General features: G+C 43.7%; 1 protein-coding gene across 2 annotated transcripts in view; it reads right to left on the reverse strand.

Annotated features, from left to right (window-relative positions):
* LOC135544063 (coronin-6-like) overlaps positions 1–2,516 on the reverse strand; it is a 44,388-nt gene extending 41,872 nt beyond the window's left edge. The window contains exon 1 of one of the 2 annotated variants that reach the window (XM_064971430.1): positions 2,336–2,516. The gene's annotated coding sequence lies outside the window, so the exon portion shown is untranslated. The remainder of the gene's footprint in view (positions 1–2,335) is intronic. The other variant, XM_064971429.1, reaches the window with a different exon arrangement.
* Positions 2,517–5,411: the final 2,895 nt, after the last annotated feature.

Here is a 5,411-nt window from a genome sequence, read left to right on the forward strand (position 1 = left end):
AAGGCAGGCCTACTCTTTAAACTGTTTATAACAGTATAATAAGGCAGGCCTACTCTTTAAACCGGTTATAACAGTATAATAAGGTAGGCCTACTCTTTAAACTGTTTATAATAAGGTAGGCCTACTCTTTAAACAGTTTATAATAAGGTAGGCCTACTCTTTAAACAGTTTATAATAAGGTAGGCCTACTCTTTAAACAGTTTATAACAGTACAATAAGGTAGGCCTACTCTTTAAACAGTTTATAACAGTATAATAAGGTAGGCCTACTCTTTAAACCGTTTATAATAAGGTAGGCCTACTCTTTAAACAGTTTATAACAGTACAATAAGGTAGGCCTACTCTTTAAACAGTTTATAACAGTATAATAAGGTAGGCCTACTCTTTAAACAGTTTATAATAAGGTAGGCCTACTCTTTAAACAGTTTATAACAGTATAATAAGGTAGGCCTACTCTTTAAACCGTTTATAACAGTATAATAAGGTAGGCCTACTCTTTAAACAGTTTATAACAGTATAATAAGGTAGGCCTACTCTTTAAACCGTTTATAATAAGGTAGGCCTACTCTTTAAACCGGTTATAACAGTATAATAAGGCAGGCCTACTCTTTAAACAGTTTATAACAGTATAATAAGGTAGGCCTACTCTTTAAACAGTTTATAACAGTATAATAAGGTAGGCCTACTCTTTAAACAGTTTATAATAAGGTAGGCCTACTCTTTAAACAGTTTATAACAGTACAATAAGGTAGGCCTACTCTTTAAACCGTTTATAATAAGGTAGGCCTACTCTTTAAACAGTTTATAACAGTACAATAAGGTAGGCCTACTCTTTAAACAGTTTATAACAGTATAATAAGGTAGGCCTACTCTTTAAACCGTTTATAATAAGGTAGGCCTACTCTTTAAACAGTTTATAATAAGGTAGGCCTACTCTTTAAACAGTTTATAACAGTATAATAAGGTAGGCCTACTCTTTAAACCGTTTATAATAAGGTAGGCCTACTCTTTAAACAGTTTATAACAGTATAATAAGGTAGGTCTACTCTTTAAACAGTTTATAACAGTATAATAAGGTAGGCCTACTCTTTAAACAGTTTATAACAGTATAATAAGGTAGGCCTACTCTTTAAACAGTTTATAACAGTATAATAAGGTAGGCCTACTCTTTAAACAGTTTAATAAGGTAGGTCTACTCATTAAACTGTTTATAACAGTATAATTTTTTTATTTTACCTTTATTTAACTAGGCAAGTCAGTTAAGAACAAATTCTTATTTTCAATGACGGCCTGGGAACAGTGGGTTAACTGCCTGTTCAGGGGCAGAACGATAGATTTGTACCTTGTCAGCTCGGGGGTTTGAACTCGCAACCTTCCGGTTACTAGTCCAACGCTCTAACCACTAGGCTACCCTGCAGCCCCGATAATAAGGTAGGCCTACTCTTTAAACAGTTTATAACAGTATAATAAGGTAGGACTACTCTTTATTAAACAGTATTATAACAGTAGGAATGCATAGATTTCCATTACTGCATGTTTGTTCATATCCAATAAACCATTACATTTACATTCAATTTACATTGTTACCACCTAGGGAACGCTCTTATCCAGAGCGACTAACAATCAATGCATTCAACCACCTTCATTACAGTACAGACAAGTTCTGTTTGTCTGTAATGTCTGTCTGTCTGTCTGTCTGTCTGTCTGTCTGTCGCTGTGATAGGCCTTAGCTCTTATATTCTCTGCTCTGTTCTGGCATGGCTCTCTAGACAGAGCAAAAGAATGACATGGTCACTTTCCTAATATAGACATGCCAAACTGTCCGTTCCCACCCCCAGCTCTAACCCCAGCCCTACCCTTACCACTCTGGGGCTCTGGGGAGAGGGCCTAACCATCCCAAATAGGAAAATGAAACAGATCTCCCTGATCTGTCAATAACAAGAATATTGGCGACTACACGCACGCACACAATCCTTAAGCTCTTACGCGCAAGCACGCACACTCACACATCTGGAAACCTACCACAGTAGCCTAATAATGTTACCCCTATAAGGAAAGAAGGGGGGCAACCCCCCCCCCCCCCCCCTCCCCCCTGGCCCTCTGGCCCTGCACAACGTGCTCCATTTGGTTCAGCAGTCACAACTTAAAGCTCGACACTGTCCGCGGATAAAAAGTGCGCAGTCACATTGTCACAATCTATGACTTTCCCAGCATTACGCACACACTGGCAATGCGGTAAAAGAAGCTGTCGCAGCATTCAACTGCGGCGTCGACGGTTATTGACGTTTTTAATTATAGTAGAACACGGCTGCTTTAGGTCAATTGAGGCAACTCACTCAGCTCGGTATTTGTTGGGTATTCCCACCGGTCGTTCGCCCTCCGAATTCTCCACTCCCCCTTCCCTTGGTCGTTTTCTGTTCTCGGTAACGCGCCGTGCTTATTGGAGTGTTTTCTCTGGTTCTCTGTGGTCCAGTTTTGTACACTTGGTGCGGACTTGGCGGCGGGCGCGAGGTACAACTATGACGCGGCGAGACGAGCAAGAAGGGAGGGGGTCTGAAAGGAGGACAGAGAGAGAAGGAGCGGAGGGAGGGGATATGGGAAAGGGGTCAAAGTGGTCCCGTCTATTTTCGAAAGGCCCTGTCTGGCTATCTCTCGTATGCCTGGGACAGAGCTATAGGTTGAGCTGCGATCGCGCGCAGGAGTCAGGTGGTCACTGGCTAGGCTGTGCCACACAAGCGCGTGAAGAGGAAGAGGGGGTTACATTAAAACTTAGACGATCTGCCATGTTCGTAAACTATAGTGTACTTATAAACGGTCAGATATGCTATGGCCATGAATAAATTATTTAAACGATTAAAACATATTTTTTTCCAAATGTGGGCCAATAGACTTTGTTTTCCAAGACTGCTGTCAAAATTTGGCAGCCATTTCCTAAACTATCCAGTGTGAGACCTGGTAACAGGCCGACATAAATTCTGTGGGCTACTCCGCCAGTCAGTGGCACAACGGACCAACTGTCACTCCGTTACAAACTATCATCTGTCCTAGTTCGGTTTGACAGCTGCGCGCGGCTCCAGACCAGATGAACTGCATGCACCCAGACCTAATACCGATAGAGGGCGACAAACTCAGCACTGGCCGAGTGAAGTCTAGTAGGCCTGGTGAAGTCTAGTAGGCCTGGTGAAGTCTAGTAGGCCTGGTGAAGTCTAGTAGGCCTGGTGAAGTCTAGTAGGCCTGGTGAAGTCTAGTAGGCCTGGTGAAGTCTAGGAGGCCTGGTGAAGTCTAGGAGGCCTGGTGAAGTCTAGGAGGCCTGGTGAAGTCTATGGGCCAATGAAGGCAGTAACACACAATTTGTTCACTTCTTCAGTTCATAGTATTGGCCTTTGGAGGAATTTAAAAAATAAAATGAAGATGCAAGACAACATGACGACAGGTCACACAACAGGTCACACAACAGGACACACAACAGGACACACAAGTGACAAGAAGAACTAATCAGAGAACATTGGGAAGTAGAGTCTGATGGATACCTATTAATGCTTGCCTTTATGGCTATAGGCCAATAAGAATGACAGTGATATCAACATATGAGATGGGGGATCCTGGCGACATTATGGCAAAGGGAAAACCGACCACACCTTCTCTCCATTCTACTGGTCAAGATGGTGGACCTGCATTTGCGGATTCTCGAATGCAATATTCTTTGCTTTTCTGAAACATGGCTCTCAGACAAGATACCCCTCATGACTATCCAACTCGATGGATTCTCCATTCACCGTGCGGACAGGACAGTGGAATCAGGGAAATCGAGAGGGGGAAGTGTTTGCCTCTTCATCAACAACAATTGGTGGGCTGACTCGAAGTGTCGACCCATTGTTCACCCATCTAGGAATATCTGCTGATCAAATGTTGAACCTTCTACTAGCCGAGGGAGTTTTCAGATCTTATGGTGCATGTTGTATAATATGTTTACGGTTGAGGACAGGAACAAGTACAAGAACTCCCACAATGACCTCCACAGTCGTCAAACAAGCAAAAGGACAATACATAGACAGGACCGAAGTGGAGCTGGTGAAAAGCTTTGATTACACATCGCTGATGGTCTGGGGTGGTCCACCCACGCAGCCAGTGTGGTAAGGAGGGCGCAACAGTGCCTCTTCGGCCTCGGGAGGCTGAGGAAATTTGCCTTGGCACCTGGAGCCCTCGCTAAATTTTTTCAGATGCACAATTGAGAGCATCCTGTCAGGCTGTGTCACCGCCTGGTGCATCAGTGGCGCCGGCTGAAACAGCAGTGCTCTCCAGAGGGTGATGCGGTTCACCCAACTCATCACCGGGGGCAAATTACCTGCCCTCAAGGACACCTACATCACCCGATGTCACAAGAAGGACAAAAAGATCATCAAGGACAAAAAGCACCTACGCCACTGCCTGCTCACCCTGCTATCATCCAGAAGGCGAGGTCAGTACAGGTGCACCAAAGCTGGGACCCGAGAGACTGAAAAACAGCTTCTATCTCAAGGCCACCAGACAGTTAAATAGCCATCACTAGGCGGCTACCACCCGGTTACGCAACCCTGCACCTTAGAGGCTGCTGACCCATATACATAGACATGGAATCACTGGTCGCTTTGATAATAGAACACTAGCCACTCTAATAATGTTTACATACTTTTGCTTTACTCATCTCATATGTATATACTGTATTCTATTCTACTGTGTTTTAGTCAATGCCACTCCAACATTGCTCTTCCTAATATTTATATATTCCTTAATTCCATTATTAATATTTTAGGTTGTGTTTATTGTGTGTACAGTTGTGAATTGTTAGATATTACTGCACTGTTGGAGCTAGAAACACAAGCATTTCGCTACACCCGCAATAACATCTGCTAAACCTGTGTATGTGACAAATACATTTGGATTTGATAGAAATAAGGTGGAATCATATTTTACAGGCTCCGATGCCCACCATGTGGCAGGGGCTACAGTCCACAACGGATTCCAATCAGGTCAACACCTGCAAGGCCGCAGGGATCGACGATATTCCAGGGCGCGTTCTCAGAGCATACACAGAACAGCTGGCAGGCATATTCACAGTCATTTCCAACCTCTCCTTGTCCCAGTCTGTAATCCCCACGTGTTTTAAGATGACTGTTACGTACGCCTCTAGGAAGAGGGAACGTAACACACTGCTACAACTCAACTCCCCGCGGAGCGAAAGAGGTATGGGACTGTAGGTGCGAGTAAGGATGACAAAAAGCAGAGAATTTACCGTTTTACTAGGAATGTATTCCGTCACAGGGTAATTTTGGGGAAAAAGGGGCTGGACGGAACCAAAGCAAAGGAAGTAAATATCAAAGCCCCCTCTCCAACCTACCCACTACTTACCTAACTAGCACCACCTGGTGCACT

Source organism: Oncorhynchus masou, chromosome 8, assembly GCF_036934945.1.
Source record: "Oncorhynchus masou masou isolate Uvic2021 chromosome 8, UVic_Omas_1.1, whole genome shotgun sequence".
Taxonomy (NCBI): Eukaryota; Metazoa; Chordata; class Actinopteri; order Salmoniformes; family Salmonidae; genus Oncorhynchus; species Oncorhynchus masou.